This window comes from Xiphophorus hellerii, chromosome 5 (genome assembly GCF_003331165.1).
Source record: "Xiphophorus hellerii strain 12219 chromosome 5, Xiphophorus_hellerii-4.1, whole genome shotgun sequence".
Lineage (NCBI taxonomy): Eukaryota > Metazoa > Chordata > Actinopteri > Cyprinodontiformes > Poeciliidae > Xiphophorus > Xiphophorus hellerii.
In genome coordinates this window covers 29,064,686-29,080,479 of record NC_045676.1, presented here as the reverse complement: position 1 = coordinate 29,080,479, position 15,794 = coordinate 29,064,686, and positions in this window count along the sequence as shown.

Here is a 15,794-nt window from a genome sequence, read left to right as displayed (position 1 = left end):
ACGTTATGATTAGTGTCATCCAATCATCTTGTCTCATACACTCAAAAATATACCGAATAGCTTGAATCCACACACTGCAGAAGCAAAATCTTACCAGGTATTTTTGGCCTATTTTCTAGTGCAAATATCTTGGCACACTTGAAGCAACACACAACTCACTTACAAATAACCTTTCAACAAGATATAGGAACTTGTAAGTCAATAATTCTTTAATATTATTTCACTTATGGAAAAAAAATGTCTTGTTATAAATGAATTCATCTGCAAATGAAATGATGTTTTCATCAATATTACGGAATTATTGATTTAATACAAGTTTCTATATCACGCTGAAAAGTTACTTGTAAGTTATTTTTGTCTTATTTCAAGTGTACTAAGAAAATGCACCAGAAACAAGTTATAGCTTTGTTTTGTTTTGTTTTTGCAGTGCAGAGAGTAGACCAGTTGGATGGTTTTAGGGTTGCAGCTGTAAGTTCTGGATCCTTTTTGTCTCTTCACAAAAACTTTGCATCAAGCTCTTCCTGGTCAATTCCAAAAGCCACAGGTGAAGTTATGCAGGTGTGAAGCAAACATTGCATTGCAAAGCTGACGGCAACCAGACGCAGCAATAAATCATTTTCTGCTAAAGTTTAGTTATTCTGCAACAAGAGAGAGGGGGCAAGGGGAGGGAAAATCCAACAAAATCTTGAAAAAAAGAACAAGGAAAAGAGCTTTTAGGTTCTCCTTGACTTGTTCCATTTTTTTGTGTGTGTGTGTGTGAAAACACAAAACAGTGTAATCTTCCTCTAAAGGCAACATCTGTTCCTGTTGTTATGTGTGAAAATGTTTGTTGATTCCTCCCTCAAAGCGTGATAAAATGTCCCATCACTGCGCAGCTGTGTGTCTGAATCAATCATGTCTCAGTTTAACTTGGGAACATGTTTATCTTTGAGGGGAGAAAACGTGCCTTGAAGTCGACTCACTGAGGTACAGTCGTAATGTCCCGTTTTAAACTCGGAGCAGCGTGTTTTTAAAGTGTGGCGCTCTGCACGTGTAGAGGACTCCTGGTTAAACTGGAAAAAGAGTCTGCTGGTGTATAAAAAGAGGCTTCACCAAGATAAAACTGTATATTTTAAATAACTAATAGGGCAGAAGGAGAAAATTTAGATTTTTTTTTTTTTAGTACAATTGCCACACTTACACAAAGCAGAGGCTCTAGAGCCATCAATTTCTAAAGCTCTCAGCAGTAAATGACCTAATAAAGTTCAACGTGATAAAAAAAATAAAAATGCTTGGCAATCCTCCTGAATGTGATGGCTTCATCCGACGCAGAAGGTAGATCCGGATCTGTGTTTGGACTGTTTTGATTCAGTCGAACTTTCTGAGTTATCAAAGATATTAGCTTCATCTAAATCTGTAAGTTGGATGTTAAGACCCTGTCCCAATCAAATGGCTGAAGGAAGTGTTCCCTTGGATCATTTTGCAAATATTACACATCCTTCTAAAATAATGGCCTAAGTCTTTTTTTTTTTTGTTAAAAGAGGGTTTAGGTAAAAAAAAAGAAAAAAGAAAAAGAAACTTTAAGCAAAAATGATTAATCTAACCTTTGTACATGAACTTTCTAAGGTAGCTGTAAGTACAGTAAATGTTTACTTAAGAAACTTTCTTTTGATCAACATTTCTTTTCATTTATTTATTTTGAACATGATAGAAGTATAAAATCAGACACATGAACAAGGAATGCAAAAGACGTAGTTTTTGTACCATAATAATCTTAACATGGTCGAAAAGGAGTAGGAAGAAATAAGAAACCTATGAACTCCTACCCCATAAACTCATACAATATTTACAGATAGACCTTCATTATTAAATAATAATAATAATAAAATTTTTTAAAAAGGCATAGCTTAATTAATATCAATCATGATATTAATCTTGAATATCTTCAAGATTCAAAATTTTCTGCTTTTAAATTCTGACAAGACAACAGTTGTCTGCTTAGTCAGTCACTTAATCTGGATGGCATTAATTTGGTCTCTTTCTTTTTCCCCCTGATGTCTCATTTCTCTCATCCCATGATCAACAGGCTTATGGGATTTCTTTCTTTTACCTCTGGAATGTTGCCACAATTTGAACAGGAGTGATGCTGAAAAGCTAACCAGTTCACGGATTTGTTACTTCAAGGCTGGACTACTCTAAGTCTTTACAACCAGGAAGTACAAAAACAAATATAATAATCATACACAAGAGATATGATTGGTCCACATGTTCCTAACAGAGAACTTTGCTCTCAGACTGAAGGTGTGCTGCTGGTTCTTAGAATTTCAAAACGTAGAATGGGAAGCAGATCCTTTAGACAGACACCCTGTCTACTTTTAAGGCGGGGCTCAAAACTTTCCGTTTTGATAAAGCTTATAGTTATTGGTTCACTATAAATAAACTGAATAAAATGTTCTGTGATGGGTTCATTTACGCAACACCATTGGTCCTTGCAGATTACTCACTCAGAGTTTTAAATGGTTAAACCTGCTCTGTTATGATGTGCTGTCTGTGGCTCGTATCTGTTTGATCTTAACTGAAGTCTGGCATATCTGCCATCAGCACAACTCAAATGAGCCGCTGCTGTTGTTTCTCACAGCTTCATGTTCTTTTCCTCGCTTTTTTAATGTTGAAACTGAGGCTGTGTTCAGAACTGGACTGTTCAAATGACGCTTGTCCACACTGACTGGATTGTGCTTTTTAACTTTGTCTTAAGTTAAAATGCGTTTGTTTCAGTCAAACCTCAAATGATTTTTACTGAGGTTTTCTCTTTATATTAAACCTGATGAAGCACATTAATGATAATATAAGCTATAAACTTTATGTGGTTATCAAAGTTGGCAATTTGTTTGTTTACAATTATTATTTCCAATTACTTTTTAATTACTTGTCAAAAATGTTTAGAGTTAAGCATCATACTTGTATTGCAGTAGATTTTTTTTAATCAAATATATATTTTTTTGTTAATATGCTTTTTAAACATTTTTTCCCCTTGCATACATATTGTGGTGCGGTGAGCGGGTCACTGTGTCTACAATGTGACTTGTGGGTCAAAAGGGCTAGTTTAATTAATTAATTAATTTATTTGTAATTTTTTGGATCGGGCTGATGTAAAGTCATGGCACTGGGTTGATCTCGTACTCTGCAACGCTTTGTGTTAAAAAGCTACATGTTGTAACGTCTATGACCACTAGGTGGCACGACTGTTGCTTGAAAGCTGTTATTGCGCCGCGAGTTAAAAACTGAACGCTGCGGTCCACGCTTCCTTCCGGCTGGTGGCGGTAACGCTTCCTTCAGCTGTTTGCTGACCGCCAATATAACTTAAGACGTCAGAGCCCTTTATAAAAAATGAAAAGCAGAAAGAGCAACGGTGAAGCGAAGAAGGAGAACAAGAAAGCTCTGGAAACATACGCGGCTAGACGCGCGAAACTTAGCAACTTTTTCCACAAAAACGAGCTCGCGCTTGGAAACGTCAAATGAAGACGATGAGACGGTGAGACAAACCGGTTCACTCAGGTCAATGAATTGTGTTGCATTGTGACTTATAACATTACATAATTTAAATAGAACAAAGTTACAAGTTTCTGTGATAAACGACCCTCTGGTCTGTAAAAATTCCAATCTTTATCTAAATGTATCTAATTTCAAATAACATTTTCAAAATACTGTAGGAGATACTTATCAATCCTTCACCACCAAACAGGAAGCAGATACAGCTTCCACTGGGAATAACAGGGCTTGATTAGCCAGCAAGCGACCTGACATAGTCCTGATAGAGAATCTATGGAGTACTGTCAAAAGGAAGATGACAGAGACAACAAAGAAAACAAGCTGATTGATTAGCCCTGGTTGCTTTATTAAAGCAGCCTCGACTAATTAATTCTATGCCATGCGTTGCAATAATTCATGCAAAAGCAGCCATGACACATTATTGAGTGCATGAACACAATTTTCAGTTGATTGACATGTCTGTATCTAAAATCCAACAGTATTGTGATTTTCAGAGAAACCGAATGTAGAGTTCTCCTCAGTTTTAACCCAACGACTTATCCAGGCGGTAAAAAGAAAAGAAAAAAGAAGAGAATATACATTTTTATTCTCTTCTATTTTTATTCAAATTCTCCTGGTTGCATATTGATTATGTTGGGTATCTCGCTGGCTTAGTTTTGGCTGATAAGAGCCTCGAACCGAAATGTGTTCTCCTGGTTGACGGAAAAGTTAAAATTCACTCTCTCTAGAAGATCATACTACTTTCTCAAAAAACTACATTGGAATAATAAACAAAAGCAGCAACAATGAAACCGCAGAATAATAAACCTGCTTTTATGGAAGCAAAACGTACATTGTAATAGTTTTAATCTAAACTTCTCTGTTTTGTCTCTTTCGTCTGATCATATTGGTTCATATGACTTCTTATTGGATATTATGAGCAGCATGAAGTTATACAGATGATTTTTATGAACTTCAGGATGTTCTTGCAAACCAGCAAGAGGTCATGACAATAAGCAAGGAGGAGCACATAAACTATTATCTAACATACTGTAGACTGCTTAACTGAAAGAAAAAAATAAAGAATTGTGACATTTAACGTCGGCAAAATATGTTCCACTTTAGTACAAAAGTCACCATGTTGTGTTAAAGTGAATACGTATTTTTCCTTAAAGTGTTTTAGAATCCATGACGGGGTTTTATTTTTGTGTTTCTTTGAAAAATGGCACGATGGAGCAAAACGTATATGTATTTTTTAGCATGAGCATGTGTTTGTGATAGAGCTGGAAAAGCAATCACTGCCCAGGGACCCCCTGAAGTACCTGTGGATGTCGCCCGTGGAAACCCTTTGCCTGTGGTCTCCACCAGCAAAAACACTCAGGAACGGCAGAGGCACACGGACCTCGGCGGCGACATGAGGGAAACTCATCGCAGAACTTCTGCCTCAGCTGTTCTTCTTTATGTTTCTCCAAATGACTGTGACAAGGGAGCAGCATGATGACATAGGCTTGTGTGTGTGTGTGTGTGTGAGGTTAGCTTCTTCATAAATTCACACTGACGTTTCAGTGAATAAGTAACTGCAGAATACAGCGGAAATGGGCTTTGTAAATCTTAAACATGAAAGATTTGAGAGACTTTTTGAAAGCTCAAATGTATGTCGCCACCTTAATAACTTACCTAAAAGCACGTAAACAAATGCCGTCTGAAAACTGTTTTCTGTTGCCTGGCTCCCAGGACCAGCCTGAGACTGAATAGGGCCCCGCCCCAGGCAGAATCTGATGTGGGAGCCGACTTGCAGGTAAGACCTTCATCCATCAGTCACCACAACACCACCTTTTTACATATTGTGCCTTTAAAGGGGCAGTATTATGTCATATTGACTCTTTTAAGCTTTAGATTATGCTATAATGTTAGTCCTGGAGTGTTGCCTTGATTATTTCATACATGTTTGAGAAATCCTTTAATCTCCATGGCAACCATTCAGCGCTGCAAAAAGCCTGGGTGGACCTAGCTCCACCTTTGATGCACAGCTCCTCCTTAGAACTGCAGTTTCCAACCTTCTGCCTCACAGAGCCCCCTCCCCCGCAACTCCTCTTCTCAACTCCTTCAGACTAGCCAGCATCAATTAGCAAACACCTGGTGGAACTGTGCATGCTGGTAAAATCTTTATTAAAGGGTAAATAGAGGAGCGATGTTTTGTTAACTTCCTGAAGGTGGACTTTCAAAAAGAGCAAGAGTTTATTAGAGACAGAGGCCTAATTTCAAGGTATGAATTTACAAAGTAATATTTCTTTTGAGTGATATTTGATGAATACTATTTTTTTAACAACTGTTAAAATAGTTACTGGCGGTAACTATGTAGCCTTCAGTAGTGCCATTTTTTCTATAAAATGGCACTATGTGCCTGGAAAATACATAATACTGGTCCTTTAAGAGAACAACTTAAAGTAAGCCTGTTAATCTGTTTTCAATATTTGTTGGATAAATTGCACTGAGGAAAAAAAAAACATTTTAAAAGGTTTAAATCTAAACTAAGTTAGCCTGTTGCAAAAAGCTAATCAATAATCGCATGATAAATTAAAACAAGTTCTATAATTTCCAGTTTCATGATTTATTATTTTTCTCTTTTCTTTCTGTCTTTCTACCAAAAACTGGATGACAAAATTCTTCATTCAGTCTGGTGCTTTGGTGTCAACTAGCCCTTCTTATGAAGCCCAAATTTGTTTAAAGAGATTTAATAATTCCTTTTATCGGTTGTTTTGCTTTAATTTATTTTGCATATTTAAAATGTCTTCCAGTTCCAGTATCAAATGTTCCTTAGAATTTAATGTTTATTGATGGTATTATGATTATATTACTTGAAAATGGCTTCAAAGAAACAATGTTATTGTTTATCACGATAACTACTGGGACAATTTATCGTCCAGCAAAGTTGGTTACTGTGACAGGCCTAAAACTAAGTAAATAAATACATTTTGTCTCCAATGTGGACATGTAACTCAGTGCTTTCTCAATTTTTAAAACCCATTTGTGTCACAGTTCAATGTTGTAAGATTGTGCTGTGTACACACATTTTGACTCCAATACACACATACAAAAGGAACGATGCGACCTGATGCACAAATAAGTAAAATCTTTACAGTTTCATAATTTGCTCAGTGACGACGGTGAAAAAGAAGGTGAGCAAAGTACTTAAAAACGTGCAGATGTGTGCTGCTGGCTCCACAGTCATTAATCAAGTAGAGCTAAGATCACCGCAGAAAATGAAGGAAACACTCATGACGTTAAAGCTCCTTTACACGAACGAAGGGGAGAAACAAGGGATGAAAGGAGGTGAATTAGAGCATAAATCCGTATTGAATTACGCTATCATCTCTTCTTCTGTGGTTTTAATTCCTGATTCCGTTTCAGACATCCACTTCACTCGTTGTTTGTTCCCTTTGAGTTTCAGAATAAAACCCGAGTTTTGCCGGAGCGGGGGTGGGGTGGGGGCGTAACATCTGCCGGGTTGATCGATACGGATGTGTTTACAAACGCAAAACTCCTGATGATGAACAAACATTAACCAGAACACACCGGTTCGACTCTCGTTCCCTCCGCGCTCTCCCTTTCGCCGTTAATAGTGTAAATTAGCATATAAATGAGAGATAGCACGTGAATGAATCCGCCCTGCTTCAATCGGTCCATTGGGACATATGATTACCATTTTCACCTAATTTTTTTCCCCCCTTCCCTCACTCACTATAACTTATTTCCTTCTCTCTGTCTTGCCTTATTGCTTTATTTTCCTCCCTGATATTGTCGCTGCCAGTTCATTTCTGTAGTTTTTTTATTCACGTCCCCTTTCTAAGTAATTAATCAGGGAGTCTTCCCGTTTTTGTGATTATTTGTTTACCTGAAAGTGTGTTCAGCCTGCCTCTGTGTGCAGTTAGTGTAAGTGAACTTAATTGCTCCTGACTAATTAGCGGATGAGTCGAGACATTTGGGATGTTGGCGATCGCGCGGCATCCGATCGTCCTCGTAAACGCGCGCGCACACACGTGTTTTTATATCAAAACGGGCACAAAAACATTTTTCTTTTTTTTTGTGTGTTAAGTGTTCGTCTTTGGCTCCGTTCCTCCCCCCTACCTCCCTACCCTGTCTTTGCTTTGTGTCCCCAGACGGCTGGAGCCCGGCGATACACAGCAGGAGGTGTTAATGATGTGAGGGCTCAGTGTTCTCTGCTGGGAGTGATCTGTTGTGTGTCAGCTTCTGTCTGTCACCACACAAATGGGAGAAAAAAAACATATTTATAGTTTCCATATGTGTGTTTTTCACTTTTCTGTCATTTATAGGATTATCTCAATAAATTAGAATATCTTGGAAAATGTATTTATTTCAGTAATTGAATGCATATTAAAGTGCATCTCTAATTATTATCATTATTATATTACTATTGTTATTGTTATTATTATTATATTCATTACACACAGAGGGGTGTGTTTCATTTATTTCTAAAATTTTGATGATTATGTCTCACAGCTAATGAAAATCCCAAATTAAATTTCTGAAAATATGAATACTTCCTGAGGCCAGTAAAACACACAGTCATTAATGCTCTGCGATAAGCAGCAGTGGGTTATTGGTAAAAAGGCTATCCATTCACAGAGGGGATGCAGCAATGCAAAGACAGTTTTATGTAAAATCAATGGGTTTTTTTGAGCTTTACATCATGTTATAATGTTATTCCCCCATCAAAACATACCTAGGGTGTTGTTTTGATTCTTTCATACATGTTTGAGAAATCCTTTAATCTCCCGTGGCAACCATTCAGCTGTGTAAAATGAACCTAGGTCCGCCTGTGAGGACAAAGCTCCTCCTCAGAGAGGCAGTTATAGGAAATGTCCTGTTGAGGTCAGAGTTCAAAGAAGAATGGGCAGGCTTGTCAGAGATGATGGGAAGGCAACAGTAGCTCAACCCGGTTAACGGAATTCAGTCTGTAAGGTCACAGCTTGCTGCATCTCAAAGCAACTGGACTGCAGCAACAGCGGAGAGCTCATGTTGGCTAAGAACAAGGAACAGGGGCAACACACCTGGACTATACAAGTCCCCAATTCAGTTACAACATTCAGGTGTTTGGGTCAGAAATGTGGATCAAATGTAGGGTGATTTTATTTTTTTTCTAAAACACTTTGGACCCTTCACTACCAACTGAGCATTGTTTAGCTATTATTCTTCCTTGAACAAGTTAGGATAGGTCTATAAGCTCTACATTTTTTTGCACAAAATAATTCTTAAAAAATAATATTTCAGTCTGTCCAGTTCTGCTTATTTGAGCTCCTTTCAGAATGAGTTGTTTTGGGGTTTCCTGTCACTTTAAACTCAAAAAGCATGTGAAAATGGCTGCAAACAGATTATTAAATTATACTACCACTGATCTTTGAAAAGCATTAGTAGATCCTCCTACACAACCAACAAGAATCTAGCAAGTGGTTTCTGGATGGCAAGTCAATTACAAAACACTAGTTTTTTTTCCCCAGGAACCATTGTACAGTGCTCTCAGCAGTAAAACTAGCTAACCAAAAGTCCTACAATTCTGCTTGGGTTGCTAGCTGACGGGCTAGGCTTTGCTGGGGTTGCAAGGTGACGGGCTAGCAGTGCCTGCTGTTTTGTGACGTTACATTTCAGAGGCTTTTGAAACGGCTCATTTTCTAGACAACTGAGCCAGCTGCACATTGTCTGAAAAAACCCCCCAAACCATCAATCACCTACCGCTTCCTGTCATCTTCTTTGTTGTTTTCACCAGTAGTAACACCCGGTTGTTGATCACATGACTCATGCAATACGAAAAGGAAAAGTGTTCCCATTTGCGAAATACAGCTATTTCAGTGCAGTGGGAAAAAGAATCTGATTCTAGCGCAACAACTTTTTAACAAACAGCAATTTTTTCAACATTGCAGCTTTTACATTAAGCACATTTATTTTTGTACTTTGAACTTGCTCGTTTTCTATGTTTTATGGAAGCACAGGTTTAGTTGGGAGTCTCTTTTAAAGCCTTCAATATACTGGGAACCTGTCCAGTATACCCTACTTTTGACCTACTCATCACTTGAGATAGTCACCATCTCGCCCTGAAAGCCTGCGAGGATAAATGAGGATAGACGATGAATGGACGGAGTTTTGCTTTGCTTGCATCCCGGAGACGGCATGAATCAACTATGGGACAAACGGCAGCTTGATGCGTCCGTCATCGGGCCGATTAGTTACTGTTAATGTTTGGAACTGTGGTGCGTGCTGACTTGCCATTTTCCCCTGGAAAAAAGTACTCCAAACTGGCAAACGGTTGATACTCACACAAACAGATGTCAGAGTAAACATTTGAAGAGTTTTAATGATTGCCCCATGAAGCCATTTTTTAATTTTTTTTTCCAGTGACTGAAAAATGATGACATGCCAACTGAAACAAGCTCTTTTTTTTTGGCACCTTTCTTTAAAACCTGATTTATCACTTTGAGGAACACAAGCGCTCGCTTCAGTTTAAATGTGGAACGTGAACATTTGATTCATGTCTTTATATTTCTGGGCACTTTTTTTTTGTGTGTGTTGTTTTGTCTCTGCAGCATGGATACGGTCGGGAGGCAGCATGTTGCTGGAGCAAGTGAATTAAAGTGAATCATGACCGTTTGTCTGTTGGCTTCTCGTCGGACAGGAAGAGCGTTTCGAGACATTCACACTGAAACGCACACACATACGATCCGACACCCTTTCAGAGATCCGCATTAGACCCCATAATGTGATTCCTGCCTATCGCCTTACAAATCTAATTATGAAACACCACTCATATTCAATATCACCAAACCTCCAGCCTTTTAGTTTGGCCTCTCAAACCACCGTGTAAAAGCTTCATCATGGGCCACGCTGATGAAATTAGGCTCTATTATCCCCCCTCTCTCTTTCTCTTTTCTCTCTAACTCTCACCACTTCCATTCTGTCTTACTTGAAGGAGTGTGCAGATTTAATTTACAGCAGGACTCATGAGCCACTTAGTGCAATCTTTCTCTGTGTGCAAGGATTGATTGATTAGGTCTTATCTTGTTATCTGGGTCTGTGGTCGTGTTGATAGGCCTGTTTGTTCTCTCACTAGTCTCTCAGTCTTTCCTTCTCTATCTCTTTCCACAATGTAATTTTATGCTTCTGTCTACTGTTCTCTCTCTCTGTGTGTGTGTGTGTGTGATGGCCTTCAGCTTCTTCTTTCCCTCCAGTGAGCAGATCAGACACCGATAAGGACGGATTGTCTTGCAAGATCAGAATTAGGAAATTACATGTTTCACCCGTCGCAGACTCGCTACCCCTCCCTCCACGTTGGCAGACTGCGATCTGATACTGTTTCTGAGAATTTTCCAAAGTGTCTCAGCTGTAGCTAATGGGCAGCAAAATAAAAACTTAATTGATGCTGTTTCAGTCAGAAAACATGGCGTTCAAAGAGCACGTCACGTTTGGTTACTTGAAATGCTTTCTTTTACTAAGATTTACTCTGTTTTTACCAGCTTTTGCTTTTAATTAAGAATCACATTGCCTTCCAAAAATATACCCATCCAACATTTGGACATTTGCGATATTCCGCTAATGCCAAAAAAGCATTTTCACAATTGTGCTATTTCCATTAAATAAGAAATGAAATTAAAATTACACTTGAATAAGTTTCTGTGAAAAGTCAGTAAAAAACCAACTTCCTTCCACTTTCTGCCGTCTTCATCTTTTTCGCCAGGAGTAACATCCGGTTCTTGATTACGTGACTCTTGCGATGCGACAAAAGTGTTTCCTTTGCAGTTTTGCAAAATACGCTAATTCCAATACGGCTGAAAAACCGCATCATTCTAGCGCCAAAAAGTTACCAAAACATTTCTAGTGCCAAGACGTTTCTTCAAAATTAGCTTGTTTCCGTTAAGTAAATTTAGTTTAGTAATTCCAATTTGAGCAATTATATGCTCAATGAAAAGGCAGCATTCAACATTTTATGTGACGGACCGATATGAAATGAAGTGGAAGGAAGCACAGCTACTGTTTTAGTCGTGCACCACACTAATCCAGCTTCCATTTTGGAGTAGCAAGTTATGGGACGTTCTGTTTGGGATTTATGTAGAGGGCATAGCAAAGTTGTGGAAAGAGTTGTTCTGGTCAGATGATAATAAAACACAACTTTTAGGGCAACAGGTAAAATAATCAAGCCTGGCCATTGCCTTCCTACACAATTCCATTCAGCGTTCCGACTGGGATTTCTACCACTGAGCTCGATTTCTCTTAGAATTATATTTTTTCTTTCTTTACCAGGCTAAGAATTTTCCACCCCCACGATAAGACACAGTGGTAGAAGCATCAGATCCGTGGGATTACTTTTCTACAGTACAGTGGGAAAAAAAACAACTCTATGGTGATCTTAAGATATCGGATCACCTGTGTGCCGTCCAGCAGTGTCACACTGACCCTTTGTGGGCTTTTACAAGGTTCGTTTTTTGCGTAGCTTTGGGAAGTCTGATGGGACAACCCTCCTGCTTCCCCACTGTCCGACCGTGACATCTGTGTCGCGCTAAGACTGCGGTGGAAGTACCCTTTCTAGCAGGGTACATGTCAAAGTTCAAATCTAAATTCAGCTCAGATCCTATGACAACACTTTGAAAAATGTTCACAGATGCTCTGCTTTCAGTCTGAATAAGCTCTATCCATTTTGCAAAGAAGAATGGGCAAAAATATGAGTGTTTAGATGTACCAGGTTAGTAAAAACAAAGACCAAGAGACATACAGTTTTCTCAAGGGGTCTGAATGCCAATGTTCACCACACTTCTTATTGGTCTTATTTATAAAAACATGGATCATTTTCCTTCTACTTTACGGTGATACATTTAGTGTTCTTATGTCACAATGAATGTTTGTAATGTAAAAAAGTTCAAAGGGTTATGAATATTTTAGGAAGGTATTGTATTTGATGTGGCCAAAACATTTTTGGACTTTAAAATTAGTTTTTTTTGTGTGTGTGTGTTTTTCAGATCTAATGATAATAAATTTAAACAACTCAAGTGATAGGTCAGTGTAAAGTTTCCTCTCATGAATGCAACCATTACATTTCACCTCTATCCTACTACATCCACTTCTTTAAGCTATCCTGTTTTAACTTTTTTTTTTAACTATGTTGCATGGATTGGGTCTTTTGAATCATATTTTACCATAAGCGTAATGGTCAGATGCCACACAAACTCCTTAATAGGGATTAAGGATTAAAGTTGTACCAATCAACTTATAAAACACGCAGCCTAAACACTGATGATTTAGCTTCTTTTTATAGTTGCCAGGAGCAGTCGAAATTAATTAAAAATCCGGCTTTTAAATCCAGGATATTATCAGACACCCTGGCTTTTTTTCCAGTAATGTCAGCATAATAATGCCAGACAAAATCAAAACTCGCTACTGTTGTACGTCTTGTGCCCTAAAACAAATATATTTCTTTGCGGTATGAAAAGGTCTCTGGATAAACTGCACTGCTGTCGGTATTCATATAATGATAATTAATTTCGACACGGCAGGCATCTCCAGCTTCCTCACCAGCCCCTAATGATAATGGAGTGCATTAGTTCTGGTTTTGAGCACTTCTAATTCACGTTCCCACAAACAAAGTCAGCCAAGCAGCAGACACGGCTTCGTACGGCTGATTGCAGGAGTAAAATGTAAAACTCTATTAGTGGTGAAATCGCACAGACAAAGAAAACCAGAAAGCCACAGGACTTTTGCTGAGATTATTAGTAAAAAAAAAAAAAAAGTTTCCCCACACCCGGCCTATTTCTTTTAGAATGGATTTCCCAATAGCAATGTTTGTTAGCCGATAGCTAGCTCTGTGTACAAGTACCTAATGGTATTTAGAAATCAGGGAACAGCATCTTTTACAGCTCATCTTTACAGTCCGACCATTTCTACCATATTTTCGGAGCATTGTTACTCCTCAAATGTGCTAATGCTATTGCTAATGGGCTTTCAATGTGATGCGACAAGATATGGATTATTATCCATCAGAATAAATTAACATTTATTGCGTCAGTCCAAAAATGTCATGAAGAGGAAAAAAACTAGATCCGATATTAATATCTTTATCAGTGCAGATATTGAACATTTTTTTAGATCGGGTATCAGTGACAATGTGCCTGATTCATAAAGGCAGATCTATTCAGTCTAATTCTGTGCTCTGTTATGCTTTACTTTTTTTTTTTATTTTACATTATATTTAGAATTCCTAATTTCACTTTCTGAACAGTTTGAAAGGAGGTGTTTGAAGTTTATCTTTACATCTTTGACCAGGGGAGTCAACCCTGTTGTTTTTGTCAGTTTCAGTTTCTTTATTATTTATTTTACATCGGCTGTGACAATCCTACTAGCACTGACTGAACAAATTAAAGTTGTGTTGCTTTTGCATGTTTGACCTAGCTTGTGAAGCTAGGTCAAACATGTACAGTACAGCTCGAATTATCAGATAAATTTGTAATTGAGTACATTTATGTATGTTTTTTTTCCTTTAAAAAAAAAGGAAAAAGTTTCATGCCACTTCAGCGCTGTTTTTCTGCACCAGATCAGTATCGGCTGATACTAAACCTCAGATATCTGTGTCGGAAGTGAAAAAAGTGAATTGGTGCACCCCTAAAATAAGAAAAACATACATGAGTCACACCAGACCAAGTCTTAAGACCAGCCAGCTCAAAAAAAAAAAAAAAAGACAAACAAGGGGTAATATTTGCTAGGCGAAAAAAGTAAGCTTCTCCACTAACTTTCTTTTTCCTGGACCATCAACGTGAATACGTCATCAGTTTTTCAAACGTGTTCCTGACTTTGAAAAATCCTGATGATAAAGATGTCAACTGTTTTGCTTTGACATGTGAAAAGTTTCCCTCCTGGAGTCTCCTGCCTGCACCCAGGACCTCGTTTCTGGTTTGATATGGCAACCCACCTCTCTTCACCTGCGCCCGTTTCCTCCCTCCCTTTCCGTCTGCCCCTACCTGACTTGTAAACACACTCATTGACACAAACACACTCATCCGCTAATGCACACAGAGTGCGAAGCGGCGGGTTCTCTCCTTAATGACGTCCTCCGAGTATAATTAGTCTGGCCAATTAACAGCAGTAACGATGCTTGCATTCATTATGTCAAATTACATTGTGCTGACAAAGTGTCAACTCAGCTACACTCACCTGCTGAGGGTGTCTGCGTGGGTGTGTGTGTGTGTGTGTGTGTGTAAATTTATTAAATCCTACTTCATCATCCCAGAGATGAAAAATGTCCATTCTCATATATTCATTCAACACACACACATTCAATTAGCACACTTGGCGTAGATCTATTATTCTGGAGCTCCTTGTTGTGGGGAGGCTCTGGTGGCCAGGAATAAGACCTTTGGAGCCAGTTGGATCAGTACATCGCTTTATTAAATCATGGATATTGATTTTTCTGCACACACACGTGTGTGTGTGTGTGTGTGTGTGTGTGGCATTATTAAAGGCTATATATTACAAAGAGTTGGAAGGGATGGCGGCGGGCATGTGATCCGTGCTGCCTGAGATTTTGCACGCGCTCATTTGCATAATACCGCCGAATGTGGCAGAGAGAGACTGGAGGTGGATTCATCTTAATTAACATCTCAGGCCTCTCGAGGTAAACTACTCAGCTGGGGACAGAAAAGGCAGACGAAAACCAGACAGAGGTAGAAAATATACCACAGCATATACACAACAACTTTGTTCCTGCTTCAGAAAAATCCATTCTGCCTTAAAGTTGTGGCCGTTGGTAATTACTATCGAAGCACAGCGTCGGTGCCTCAGAGGGCCGGACGCAGTTCATTTGTGCCGTGTGTGTTTTATGGAGTGGTGAACTGTCGGCCTTCAGGCTTCCAGAGGAGGTTCTGAGTGAACCCAGGGCTCAACAAAGTGATTTTTTTTATTTTGATGTTTTTATTTTTCTTAAGAAAAGGAAAATATTTAAAGGGTTTCTTCCTCATGGTCCTGTAAAATTTAGTTTTCCAGTCTCAGCAGAGCAAATAAATTTTTGCAGAGCAGATTTTGTCTACACTCATTATTTTTCTTCCTTGTTAGATACTGTATTAAAGCTCCAGTATGTAAGTTTTATATATACAGTACAGACCAAAAGTTTGGACACACCTTTCTAATTAAAATGGGTTTTCTTTATTTTCATGACTATTTATAAGGCAATAAATCCCACTTATTAACCTGACAGGGCAGGTTGACCTATGAAGTGAAAACCATTTCAGGTGACT